We start from the raw sequence: 14,880 nt of genomic DNA on the forward strand, positions 1-14,880 counted from the left end.
GACCATGTGTTGAAGAAACATTAATCTCAATAGAAGCACAACAACAAGAGATCTTCAAGGTCGCAGTCCAGTACTCACACCTACTATACCATCCTAGAATAGGACTTGTATCCAGCCTTCATTTTTGCTGGAGAAACATTTAGACAATGTTGGTATGGCTGCAGCAGCAAACAAAAATATTATTGAAGTACACTTGCCTGTTGATGGGAAAGATGCAGTAAGGCACAGCTCTATTATTCATTTATGCATTTTAATGGTTGGCTGTGGTTTTGAAAGCAAATGCTGGAGCTGCTAATACCTTGGTCAAAATAAATCATGTTGTCTCTATACATTTGATAGTGAAAAGTAGAACATCGAATCCAGCTTGGCTTTTGGATGCTTTGTGATTCAACTATATTGGTATGGAACATGACAGGAGGAGAGAAGCACATCTTAGGGAGAAGAGCTTTGAAAAATCCACTCAAAGGTAGGCTTGCTTTAACTTTACCTTCACAAACATTCTTTCAGGAAGGCCAACTGAAGAAATTTGACTCTCTGATACAAGGTCTCTGATACTCTCCTCAAACCTAAAATTGTGTCTGCTCCCAAATCCAAGTCAAGATGATTAGAACTCATATCTAAGTGACTAATTTTGAGAAAATCCCACAGATGTCCTTCACCATGTCTGACAGTAAATATATGCTAGAGTTCTCTGTCATCATCTATGTTTCATTACCTTATCATTTAGCCACATAGCAGAATGCTAAGAAACCCTCTTATGACCTCACCAGACTTGCCACTGGAATGGCCAATCATCGTGGTGAATCTAGCAGTGTCCGTCAGGGGGCATGGGCAACCTGTCACCCCATGCCCTGCATTACCTGTTGCCCCATCCTACGGGGGGAAGCATCGGACAATCTGCTTTCCCTTGTTAAACCAATGCAACATTGTGTTGCTGCCATGGCGGCATGTGCTGGTTCATCGATACTTTCATGATGGAGCCTCATCGGAAGTTGCTCTATGTAGTGGGATGGGAGCCAGCAGGCTCTGTCAACAAAGTATTGACAAATCAGTACATGCCGCCAAAAATACTTCATGTGATGAGGTCCTTAGTGAATTGCAAAGATTACTAATAGATTAGTAGTGTGATGTGCATCTTACTGTACATTGGTCTCATTATACATCCATTACTTGGCTGGCTCACCTTCATAGTAACATAACACCAGTCCTCTGCTGGACATGGATGTTACAGAACTGCCCAATTTTAATCCCCGCAGACATAAGTCCACTTATGGAGACAAAATTATTAACATAACTAATAGGATCCAGCCTATATAACACAATATTGACAGAGTGGATAATAGGGTTGTTGTATGTCTTTCGGGCTGTGTGGCCATGTTTCAGAAGTATTCTCTCCTGACGTTTCGCCCACATCTATGGCAGGTTGTCCATACCTCACAACCTCTGAGAATGCCTGCCATAGATGTGGGCGAAACGTCAGGAGAGAATACTTCTGAAACATGGCCACACAGCCCAAAAGACATACAATAACCCTGTGATCCCGGCCATGAAAGCCTTCGACAACACAGAGTGGATAATACCTCTCTAAGAATTTTTTAGGTTCTGCAGGGCAATGACATTTTCAGTAGAGATCATTTCTTTCCATTTTCAGTAAAAGTCATTTGGAGAGCCCCTGTGGGTTAAACCCTCGTGCTGGCAGGACTGCTGACTTGAAGGTTAGGCTGCTGATCTGAAGATTGCCGATTCAAATCCAACCCTGGGAAAATGTGGATGAGCTCCCTTTGTCAGCTCCAGCTCCCCATGCGGGGACATGAGAGAAGTTTCCCACAAGGACGGTAAAATATCAAACATCCAGGCGTCCCTTGGGCAACGTCCTTGCAGACGGCCAATTCTCTCACACCCGAAGCAATTTGCAGTTTCTCAAATTGCTCCTGACACACATAAAAAAAATTGTTTCCATAGGGGTCATTACTGTCCATGGCTCCCTGTTTCTATGATAGGTTCAGGAGCATATCTCCTCATGGCTATGAGGGTCATGCTGCATATTAAATTGCTAAATTGAGACAATTTTTAAAATCAGATTTCTAGATTGGTTGTTAAATCTAGAAATCTGGTTTTAAAAAGTGACTTAATGTGTAGGTGCCCACTAAAAAACAAGCTATTCCCCATCCCAGTTTTGCAATCTATGCCATTCACTGGGTCCACATACAACCTGGAAAACTCACAGCAACCTAGTGATTCCAGACATGAAAGTCTTCGACAACACATACCATTCACTCTTGCAAGTTTTGAGGTTCATTTTGTGGCAATACCTTTATCAATCCAACCAACATTGCATAAACACTTCAGGATTAGCTTTTGACATTTTCCTCATCAGGAAATGTTAAAAAAAATGCACGCAATGGCTTTGATTGGCAGAAATATGATGGTGGAGACAGAGCCTACAGGCTCTCTTCAGGCAGTATGTGAGCATAGGATGGTAAGTGGATGCTCAGTGCAGAGAACATCAACTACATTGGCTCTGGACTTGCTGGAACAAGAACAGTCATTAAAACAGAGCAATAAAATCTGATTCTCCATCCATAAATGGCCTCTTTGTCTCTGTCCAAAGCATAGGTCACAGGCTACTGGGTTGGAGTAAAGCAGTGCATTATCTAGATAGCCGCTGTAATATGATGTCTGGGTATAAACTGAGGTGCTGAATCGGGCAAAGAAAATCAACAGAAGCCAGTTCTGGTAGCTCTGCCATTCATTGGAAAACGATCCCTCCAAATAAAGTCCCAGTTTCAGATGAGTACCTTTACCTTGTGTTGGATTCCACTTTCTAGTGATTAAGTTTGGTGGCATTTAACTTTATACTTAACCTGACCATATTGAAAGTATGTTTGTTCATTATGTCAAAAGAGCAATAAGGCCTGGAACATTGCTCAGAACACAAAAAGCATGTGGAGAACATTTGAAAGGATTTCCCTTGCGTTTCCCACCCTTACTTTTGGGTCCATCTGAGCTTCTCTGTTGTTGAGACCTCAATGATGTCACTCTATGGTGTTTATTAAGAATCAAGATGGGCTCGTTGTTGGTCTTGTATCTTGGGATTTTTTTCTGGTTTCTTAATGGCTGGCTGATATTAACATTATATAAGTCTCCACTGCAAATCTCTCCTAATAACAGTGATCTAAAATATGAAATTGTTAGTATGGATAATTGCTTTGCTCCCAGGTTGTGGAACACCCTTCCAAGGGAGACTAGACTGTTCCCCTCTCTGCTCATAATGGGTTTTAACACTCACATCTGTACTTTAAAAATATGCATGTACTTTAAAACTGATTTTGTTCAGTTTTAAAAATATTATAGCTTGCTTAATTGCACGTTACCATTCTAAATGTCTTCATCTCTTTTTTCATTTGGCTTTTAAACCTGAGAGGCCCCTGGAGTCCACTTCTGAGGGGAAAGTGGGATATAAATAAAACCAATGTCCCCTAAGATTTGGAAATACTTCTCCACCCAGCACATGTATAAGACTTCTTCAAATCTGTCTTCATGACCTAGAAGAAATCGCCTGAAAAAAGAGTTTATGGTGTGTTGCATCCTTCAGCATCCTAGCTCCCTCTTCTGTATGAATCGGGTAGATCACTTGATATTAAAAGACTGGGAACGGCAAACAATGTTAAACAATGCTTAATTTGGCCATTGGTTCAAATTACAAATTTTTGAATTTTTAGTGTCATAGAATTATAGCGGCACAGTGGGTTAAACTGCTGAGCTGCAGAACCGGGCTGTGGCGCAGGCTGGTGAGCAGCCTGCTGCAATAAATCACTCTTACCATGAGGTCATGAGTTCGAGGCCAGCCCGTGGCAGGGTGAGCAGCCGTCAATTAAAAAATAAAAAAATAGCCCCTGCTCGTTGCTGACCTAGCAATCCGAAAGATAGTTGCATCTATCAAGCAGGAAATAAGGTACCACTTATAAAGTGGGGAGGCAAATTTAACTAATTTACGACGTTGGAATGAGGAAGTGCCATCACAGTAGATGATGAAGCAGCTGCTCCCCCCTGTGGCCAGAATCGAACATCCCCCCAGGAGAAGGTTAAATTGCCTCTCCATCTGTCTCTGTCTCGGTTCTATGTGTATATGGGCATTGACTGTTTGCCCTATATGTATATAATGTGATCCGCCCTGAGTCCCCTTCGGGGTGAGAAGGGCGGGATATAAATACTGTAAATAAATAAATAAATAAATAAACTTGCTGACCGAAAGGATAGTGGTTCAAATCCAGGGAGTGAAGTGAGCTCCTGCTATTAGCCCCAGCTTCTGCCAACCTAGCAGTTGGAAAACATGCAAATGTGAGTAGATCAATAGGTACCACTTCTGCAGGAAGGTAGCAATGCTCCATGCAATCATGCTGGCCACATGACCTATGAAGTGTATACGGACAACACCGGCTCTTCGGCTTTGAAATGGAGATGAGCACCAACCCCCAGAGTCCGACACGACTAGACTTAATGTCAGGGGAAAACCTTTACCTTTACCTTAGAGTTATAGTGCTAAAGTGCTATTTCAGTACAGGTAAAGGTAAAGGTTTTCCCCTGACATTGTAGTGTAGAAGGGGCCTCTGTCAGGATGCATAGCTGCCGTGAGTGCTTCCCATTTGTATCTTGAGCTGGATCCATGCTGCAAAATAATTAATCTTTACCTTGATCCTACCGTGTTTCCCCGAAAATAAGACAGTGTCTTATATTATTTTTTACTCCCAAAGATGTGCTAGGTCTTATTTTCAGGGGTTACCTTATTTTTCCATGAAGAAGAATTCACATTTATTGTTGAACAAAAAAAACAACAACATTTATTCTATACTGTACAGTAGTTGTCATCACAAAGCAACATAACCAAACCAAACAAACGGTGACTTCTATCAAGAATTTCTTGTTACTACCATTATTTCCATATACAACTGGTATGTACATTTACCAATCCTGCATGCTCTGGTGTTTTGTTTGGCGGGCGCCGGGCATGCTTCCAAACAAAAACTTTGCTAGGTCTTACTTTCGGGGGAGGCCTTATATTTAGCAATTCAGCAAAACCTCTACTAGGTCTTATTTTTTGGGGATATCTTATTTTAGGGGAAACAGGGTAGTGCCCACAAAATGTCCCTCCATTTTTGACACAAAAGTACTTCTTTTTTGGGATAACTACATATTTGAAAAAACAAATGTTCTCAGGGTTTTTGAAATGGAAGCATCCTTTTTATACATTCAGTGTATCTATGAGTGGAAAATTGAAAATGTTCACGATGGGAAGGGTCCCAAAGGGGTTTGCCTTGGCAACCATGGCATAAACATTATTTTTATTTTTACTTCAGTGTGTGTGTGTTTGTGTAGAGAGGGGGGGGGGATTTCCACATGTTTGAAAATCCCATGGCTCAGAGGTCTTTTGAAATGTGTGTAAATGTTTGTTTATAAGTGTGTGTGTGAATCTGAATTGAAAACATTTAGTCTGGTTCGATATCTCCTGTATTGAAAACATTTAGCCTGGCTAGATATCTCTCTGATAGAGGGAAGTATTCCTCTTCCTTTCTTTCTTATTTAATTTATGAAGCACGTAATACAACCAGAGTTTGGGTTCAACTCTACCAAAATGGGCCTTTTGTCCTAGTAGATTTATTCAGGAGTATGCTGTCCTAAGTTATTTGTGTTCTGTTCTTATTGACATCTATGGAAGAGCATTAGCAAGAGTTTAATCATCTCCCATTGAAATCTAGGGGGTATATAGCCATGCCAATAGGCATCGGAATTAAAAAAAAAAAAAAAAGGCATCTGACCGGAAAAAAATCTCGCTGGACTAGGTTACAGGAAATTATGTGAACTCATCTGCTCTACTCTGAACAGGATTTGGAAGAAACAAAACAGAGGCAATACACTTCCTTGAAATGCTGCCATTGGAGTTTACCAACCTTGGGCTTGTTTGTACCCTAAATATGGCAAAAAACAAAACAGTAAATAATTCTTCCTCTGGAGTGTCTATGGTTTTCACAGGTTCCTTAGAAGAAGCTGTATCAACCCAATGGACCAGGGTTTTTCCAACACATAGCCTCTGAGGAATCTGAAAACTCACTCTTGTGCACTGTAGCATGCCAGTCTATTGCAAGGGACCAAGTACCTTATCAGATGCAAGTCCTCCCCCGTTTCCACATACTGTACTTCTAAGACACTTCAGGGATGAAATGCCACTTACGGTTGTCATAGGTTGTCTTTCATCCCTGAAATATAGTAGAAGTGTAGAGAAACGGGGGCAAAGTAAATGGGGGGAAGCTGTCTTTGTAGCACCCAATGTAGGTGGAAATAGGAGAAATAGGGGGAAAACACATAGGAATCCCACCAATAACAGATCTGACCCAAATTTCGAACACAGAACGTTGGCGACCACTGAACATGCTGGAAGAGTTTGGGGGAGGACTAACCTACCCATGTGGGAGTTGTAGTTTATCCTGCATCCAGAGAGCACTTTGAACCCCACCAATCACAGATCTGGACCGAACATGACACACAGAACCCTGATGACCAACATAACATACTGGAGGGGAGGGGGAAATGTCCCACCTGTGTGGGAGTTGTAGTTCACCCTATATCCAGAACACTCTGAACCCCATCAATAACTGATCTTGACCAAACTTGGCACACAGACCCAGAATGCCCAATTGTGAATACAGGCGGAGTTTGGGGATGATTGCCCTGGAAATCTTGGAGTTGTAGTTCACCTGCATTCAGAGAAATTGTGACCCCTACCGACAATGGACTGGGACTAAACTTGGCACAGAGAAGTCCCATGACCAACTGAATATACTGCAGGGTTTGTGGGAATTCGCCTTGATTTTGGGAGTTGTAGTTCACCAGCACCCAGAGAGCAATCAACCCAGCCGTTGGATCTGCACCAAACTTGGCACACAGACCCAATTTGGCCAACCGTGAATACATGCACGGTTAGGGGAGGATTGACCCACACCCTTATATATTTTCTAATGGGAGCATTCATAAAAATGAAATCAAAGACTGTTTTTTTTTCTAATAAATAGTGTTACTAATTACATGATATCAAAAAACAAACAATGCCTTTTTCAGATAACTCAGGCATTGTCGGGTATCCAAGCTCGTCTAATCTAAATCTAAATCTAATCTAATCTAAATCTATCTAATCTAATCTAATCTAAATCTAAATCTATCTAATCTAATCTAATCTATCTAATCTAAATCTAAATCTATAATAAAACTGAAAACCCGTATGTGGCACAGCTGTCCACTCACACAGACAGCCTCCGGACTCCACAAACAGGCTACACTTCCCACTCCTGAGAAACAGCAAGTCACTCCTTTGCACTGACATTGCGGTTACAGCGAGCACCATGAACATGTAGGCCAAACCCTGCCAATGTCCTTCCCAAACACTACAGCCCACCATCCAAGGAATGCTTTCATTTGGGGACCATTTCATCCTAGATTTTGCTTTTTCTTCCACCACAGGCAGGCATCCCTGGGTTCTCCATTTCTGTGGAGTTTGCATGACTCCGCCTACTGCCCTTTCCTTTCAAATCTCTCTGCATAACAAACAGAGCAGAACTCAGCTCCAACTACATTTACTGGAGGAGTTTGGGGGATAGACGCCACATGGTGGAAGTTGTAGTTCACCCCGCACCAAGTCAGATCACTGTGACTCCTATTCGGGAATTTATAGTTCACCTACACCCAGAACACTATGAACCCAAACTATGATGAGTCCAAACCAAACTTGCCATACATATCTGATATGCCCAGATTTCAGTACTGGGGGGTTTGGAGGACAATTACCCTGGACATTTGCAAGTCGTAGCTACTGGGATTTATAGTTCACCTGCAATGAATGAGCACTCCGAACCCCACTGATGATATACCACAAACAAACTTGGCACACAGAGCCCCTGTAACCAATAAAACATATTGGAGAAGTTATAGTTCACCTGCATCCAGAGAAACAGTGACCCCCACCAACAATGGACCAGGACCACACTTCGCACAGAGAATCCTCATGACCAACTGAACATACTGCAGGGTTTTTTGGGAATGGGCCTTTATTTGGGGAGTTATAGTTCACCTGCATCCAAAGACCACTGAACCCAGCCAATGACGGATCTGGACCAAACTTGGCACACAGACTGAACATTCCCTGCTATAGATACTGACAGATGTTTTGGAGCAATTATCCCGGGACTCTGGGAGTTCTAGTCATTCACCCCCATCCAGAGAGTACTGCACCCAGGCGATGACCAGCCAACAACAGATCTGGACCACACTTGGTACACAGGCCCTAAAATTGCCAACTTTTCATACTGGCAGGGTTTGTGGAGGATTGACCCACAATTCTGGGAATTGTAGTTCACCCACTCCAAACAGAATACATAACATTAAAAGACAATACCATTCTCAAATAACACGGGCACTGCCGGGTCCCCAAGCTAGTATAAAATAAAGCTGGGTTATGTGACATGTAAATACCCCAAACTATTTTTGGAAAACAACAACAAAACGGCCCTCAAAACCATGCTGCCAAAATTCGATGATCAGCAAAAAGGCCTAAGATACAAGCAGTGAATACTTGTCTTTAAATGCAGGGTTGTGGTTTGTCAATTTTCTAGTTTTCTCTTTTTTTTTCTCCTAGGGTATTTCACATTTCCTGAGAGCATGGTTTGTGGTTGCATATCAGCAATGGGAATGGACTGACATGGCCAAAGATTAGTTCTGGGAAGAGTGGTGGATTGCTTCCCAGGCCATCAAAGTTACCCAAAGTTATTTACTTATTTATTGAATTTATATTCCACCTTGCACATTTATATATGCATATCATTTAATAACAGTGGCTGCCTCAAAAAGCTTGACAGAGTAGAGGCAGATATTCACATTCAAACTGAAACATTTCAGAAAGTCTTGTAATTTTCATATTTCAGCAAGAGAGGGCAGGCTATAAAAAGGTATTGAAAAGATACCTCATTCTTTCTCTTCTAATTCTTTCTTGCTTTTCTCAAAAGAGAAACATTGTCTCCTGAGATTTTTCAAGGAATTTTGCTTCTTTTTTTTTCTTTTTTTCTTTTCTTCTTTTTTTTGGAATCGAATGCAGCCACACAAGAGTGATTTTGTTGTCAACTCAACAATAGATAAAGCCAGAAAAGCTTGCTTTCACGTGTGAGAGAACAGATCTAGGCCTCAATTCAGAACATTCTGTACCCATGACCTTTCAAATTAATAGAGCAAAGCTGTCACCCTGATTACCCCCAAAAGAATCCCGTCTTGCTCAGTTCCCTTTGTCTCTTTTTTTTTCTCCTCAGTTGAATAAATGACATTTAGTCCATTCCACAGGAGACATTTGGGGCCATCTGAATTCAGTAAATGTAACTTGAAATTTGTTCCTCTGATGGATTAATTTTCCTTATTTCAGGAGAGACTGAGTTGCACTTTTTACCTTTGTCAACTTGATATAGACACAGGGTCTATTTCCATCCCAATTTGCACTTCCAAGAATTTACAGCACTTTATCAGTCACCTCGTGTTTACAATATTTATATGGTGCACCTTACCCAGTCTACTTTTACAACCTCTCCATTTTAATCCATGTTTTTATTAGTTCTTGTCATTTGTTTTTATTGGCTAATGTTTAAATTTTTATAATTGTGCATATCTTTTGTCTATTGTTGTGTTTTATATTGCTACTAGCTGTGCCCAGCCACACGTTGCTGTGGCATTGTCTGGTGGTGTTGGTGAGAAATGGTTGAGGTAGTGGTGGTATTGAATGTCTGTTGTATGGTTGTCTTTATGTTTAGTATGCATTTGGTTGTTTGTGTACTGTGAAAGTGGTGAGGGTAGGGGGGGGGTCTATGTCCTTGTGTAGTATTGTATAGTATTTATACGTTGTCCATGTGTTGTGAATGCTTGGGTTGTGTCCTGCTGCATAGTAGAAAGGGTTGGGCTGGATGGCCCTTAGGGATCTCTCCAAACTCTTGTGCCTGTCCCCTGGGCTGAGTAGGTTGCTAAGAGACCAAGAGGGCGGAACTTAGCCTTGTAACTGGCAGCAATTGGATAAAAACAATTATTCCTCTCCCTCTAATTAGGACTTTATTTTTCTTTTCTTTTTGTTGTATCAACCTAGAGCCGTGGATGATGGGTTGTATTGTCAAATTTCGAGGTTGGGGGGCCTGTCGTTTTGTTGTTTTGTTCGCTGCCCTGATGCCATCACTCTTTTATATATATAGATTGTTTTTATTTGGGCTTGGCCCCATGTAAGCCGCCCTGAGTCCCCTTTGGGGAGATAGAGGCGGGATATAAAAATAAAGTTATTATTATATTATTATTACACATGGAAGCAATACTTTGAGCCAACCAAATTCATAAAAATGAAGTGTGAGTCTTGTTACTTTGAATAGTTTATAATTCAGCTTTCTTAATATATCAAGAGGTATACTGGGTTGCACATGAAAGCAAGAAAGGAAGGAAGGAAGAAGGAAGGAAGGAAGGAGAAAGGAAAGAAGGAAAGATGTGAAATAGAGCTATTTAAAACAACTGCGGATAATGAGATCCGAGCCGCGGATAGTGAAACAAACAAAGGGGTGTATATTTCCAGGGTTTGTGAGGTCATAGATAGCTATCTTTTTCCATTCCATTCTGAGAGTGCAATTCACCAATGATGATGACTTCAGTGGCGCCTAGAACAGCACATACAAACTTCCTACCTCCTTCTTGTTGTGTGCCTTCAAGTGGTTTCCAATTTATGACAGCCTTGGCAAGATTTAGAATCATAGAGTTGGAAGAGACCTTGTGAGCCCTCCAGTCCAACCCCCTGCCAAGAAGCAGGAAAATCACATTCAAAGCACCCCCGACAAATGGCCATCCAACTTCTTTAAAAGCCTCTAAAGAAGGAGTCTCCACCACACTCTGGGGCAAAGTGTTCCACTGCCAAACAGCTCTCACAGTTAGGAAGTTCTTCCTAATGTTCAGGTGGAATCTCTTTTCCTGTAGTTTGAAACCTAGTCTCCAGGGCAGCACAGAACAAGCTTGCTCCCTCCTCCCTATGACTTCCCATCACATATTTATACATGGCTATCATGTCTCCTTGCAGCCTTCTCTTCTGCAGGCTAAACATGCCCAGTTCTTTAAGCTGCTCCTCATAGGGCTTGTTCTCCAGACCCTTGATCATTTTAGTTGCCCTCCTCTGGACGCTTTCCAGCTTGTCAACATCTCCCTTCAACTGCGGTGCCCAGAATTGGACACAGTATTCCAGGTGTGGTCTGACCAAGGCAGAATAAAGTGGGAGCATGACTTCCCTGGATCTAGATGCTATACCCCTATTGATGCAGGCCAGAATCCCATTGGCTTTTTTAGCAGCCGCATCACATTGTTGGCTCATGTTTAACTTGTTGTCCACGAGGACTCCAGGATCTTTAGCATATCAACTTTAGCATATCAACAGTGGCAACAAGGCACAAGGTGGAGGGAAAGGGTGCCAGTGAATCCTGTCCTGTCCCCACCATGTGATGAAAGGAGGAGGAAGGGTGTGCAGGGTGCCACGAGCCATCCAGTGCTCCTTCCCTTTAGCGGTGTAATGGCAAGGCCCAAAAGGGCCGTGTGCAGAGGTCCTTAGAATTGATGAACTATAATATTTCCCATTTTATTTATTTATTTACAACATTTCTACCCCGCCCTTTTCACCCGAGGGGACTCAGGGAGGCTTACAACAACCCGCAAAAATTCAATGCCAAACAGATCAGTAAAAACAACAACACATTTAAAACCATTAACAGTAATCCATAAAATACATTAGTCAAGCTTAAAACATATACAGTAGAGTCTCACTTATCCAACATAAACGGGCCGGCAGAACGTTAGATAAGCGAATATGTTGGATAATAAGGAGAGATTAAGGAGAAGCCTATTAAACATCAAATTAGGTTATGATTTTACAAATTAAGCACCAAAACATCATGTTATGCAACAAATTTGACAGGAAAAGTAGTTCAATATGCAGTAATGCTATGTAGTAATTACTGTATTTACGAATCTAGCACCAAAATATCATGATATATTGAAAACATTGACTACAAAAATGCGTTGGATAATCCAGAACATTGGATAAGTGAATGTTGAATAAGTGAGACTCTACTATAGTTACTTAATACCATTCTTCCTAGGAACCATTGCACATAAACCTAAATTCAGACCATGTCAATATAGTACTTATTCATTAAATGCTTGCACACGAAGCCATGTCTTAACGTTCTTCCTGCAGCCCAAGAGAGTTGGGGCCTGCCAGCTGGTATTGATTTTACTCCCAGGACTGGGACTCAAAACATGATTTTAAAAGACTGCTACACCTAGAAACACAATGGCTAGCATCATGTTAATGACATACGCACACATACATCATGCAATACATATGGGATGAATTTGCCATGGCAAAATAGGCATGTACTGCTAATAGTGGAGGAGATGTATGTTGCACATTATGTACTCCTGTAGTACATTTCAGTCACATGTTGCATGATAGCATCTGGCTATTGCTGTGTTGCACAATATCACTATGCTGCATAGGGGTGGTCTTTAGCTGGCAAGTTGTATCTCTGCATGTAGATTTTCACATTCGACAAGAATGTGTTGGATGGCAGCCAAAATATTATAAAATTATAACGCAATTAAACCAATTGTTGTCCAAAAAGAACTGCATTTTTTTTAAAAAAGTTGAGAAATACAATAGAAACAAACACAGCAGCATCCTTATTTGGGGGGGGGGGGGGACTTCCTCAGCAACTCTTTGGCCACAAGCCCATCAGAATAAAAAGTTCTTTATCTAAATTTGGAAAGACAAGATAAAGGGCCAGCATAACTTTACTTGAGATCACACATGGAGAAAGTTCTCTCTTAGGTCTTCAATAAATGTGATTTCTAAGATAGTGGGATCATAAGAAGATCCTAAAATCTTGGTAGGCTTATATAATAAATCACAGTTCTTTGGGCAGCTCAAACAGTTTTGTAGAGATTTATAGATTATAACTGGAATTATGCCCTTTTGAACAATAACCAGCAAAGCTGTCATAACAAAAAACCTGGCACCAACATTTTGTCTTCAAAATAGTTATGTCTACCCATATCCTTTTAAGAATAGCCAGATATATTATGCATGGTTACCTATGCCTCCTATTTAAAAGTGGGAGCTATAGAATAAATGCCATAGAAAGAGCATGATACACAAGTTGTTTTTGGACTATATGTGATCAAGGTACACATAGTCTTTTCAAGATAATATTTAAATCTACTTTCAAAAATGATCCTAAACTGCAGAACTCCAAGTGACTTTGAAGTGAAGGAAGAAAACTGGGGAGAAAAGGTGTTTTTACTTCATATTAAACTCTTATTAGTAATATGTTGTTCGAAGAGTTCTGTTACACTTGTCTTTGTGACATCTCACAGCAAATTAATTCAATATGTAAGTGTGGAGCAAAAGAACATTTCTTCCCTTGAGACATCTGTATTTTACTCTTCCAACAAATACTGGCCTCTCTGTGCTGGAGAAAAACGTATAAACAAATTGAGATAAAACTTCTATTACATAGAAGAACTGGATTATAAGGCTGTGTTAATTCATATAATCTAGTTCAAAGCAGATAGTGTGGATTATCTGCTTTGGTAATCTGGATTATATGGCAGTGTAGAAGGGGCCTCAGATACAAGTATAAACTTTTGAACTGGGAACTCAGTTTTATTCATACAGGAGCCTAAGAGCATGAAACTGTGTGTGCCACTGTACCCCATTTATCAGGCAGAATATCCACAGCACAGATGGACACATGGAGACATAAAGCTTTGCAAATCTTTGAATAATTCTCCATAACTTCCCAATGACTTTCTGTGATTTCAACTAACACAAGGTCTGCAGGTACGGAATTTGGCATATCATGTTCTCTAACGATGGACAAAGACAGAGACAGGGTGAAGGTCATGATCAGAGGCTTTATTCTCTTTGGCCAAAGAGGATGTCAGCAGAGACAGCACTCAAAACAAAACCATTCTGCTGCTCTGGCTTCTGATTGGTCCAAAATGGTGCCAGCTAAGATCCATTCCCTGATAGTTCCAGGGTTCCATCCATCGCCATTGCTGATTCACTTTGGTCATAGTGGGAAATTTAATAAACTGTGATTGGCATATTTGATATGAAAACATATATGTTTTATATTGTATTTGATGGTCTGGCTTTTGTGTATTTGTTTGGTTGTCTTGCATGCGAAAGACCTATGGTCTAAGCATTAAATAAATTTGGATTTGGATATTTGAAGGAGGTGGAGTAAGAGATAATGAGCTTAGATGGATTTTGATATCTCCACTCTGGTCAGTACAATGGCTGCCAGCTAGATAAACAAAAGGGTGATAAGGGTGTTAGTGAATTCAATGGAGACTTCCAAGAAGGGGAACTGGGTTAGCAATAGGGGTGAGGAAATGTTCCCAGGAATAAAATCAGATCATATCGAGAAAACCATGTAGTGTTTCCTTAAACCCATTGTGTATTTACTTATCCGAACGTATCTCCTCATATGAGCCAGATAGATCCCTAAGATCATCTGGAGAGGCCCTGCTCTTGGTCCAACCTGCCTCGCAGGCGCGGCTGGTGGGAACGAGGGACAGGGCCTTCTCGGTGGTGGCTCCCCGGCTGTGGAACACCCTCCCCACAAATATCCGACAAGCCCCAACTCTTCTGGGTTTCAGAAAGGCTGTGAAAACATGGCTGTGTGCACAAGTTTTAACGAGTAATATGATAATGTCGACATGGTCCGATTGAAGGCTGAAACATGAGGTTTTTGGACAAATGGATCTAATTTA

The sequence above is a fragment of the Anolis carolinensis genome, chromosome 2, assembly GCF_035594765.1.
Source record: "Anolis carolinensis isolate JA03-04 chromosome 2, rAnoCar3.1.pri, whole genome shotgun sequence".
Classification (NCBI taxonomy): domain Eukaryota; kingdom Metazoa; phylum Chordata; class Lepidosauria; order Squamata; family Dactyloidae; genus Anolis; species Anolis carolinensis.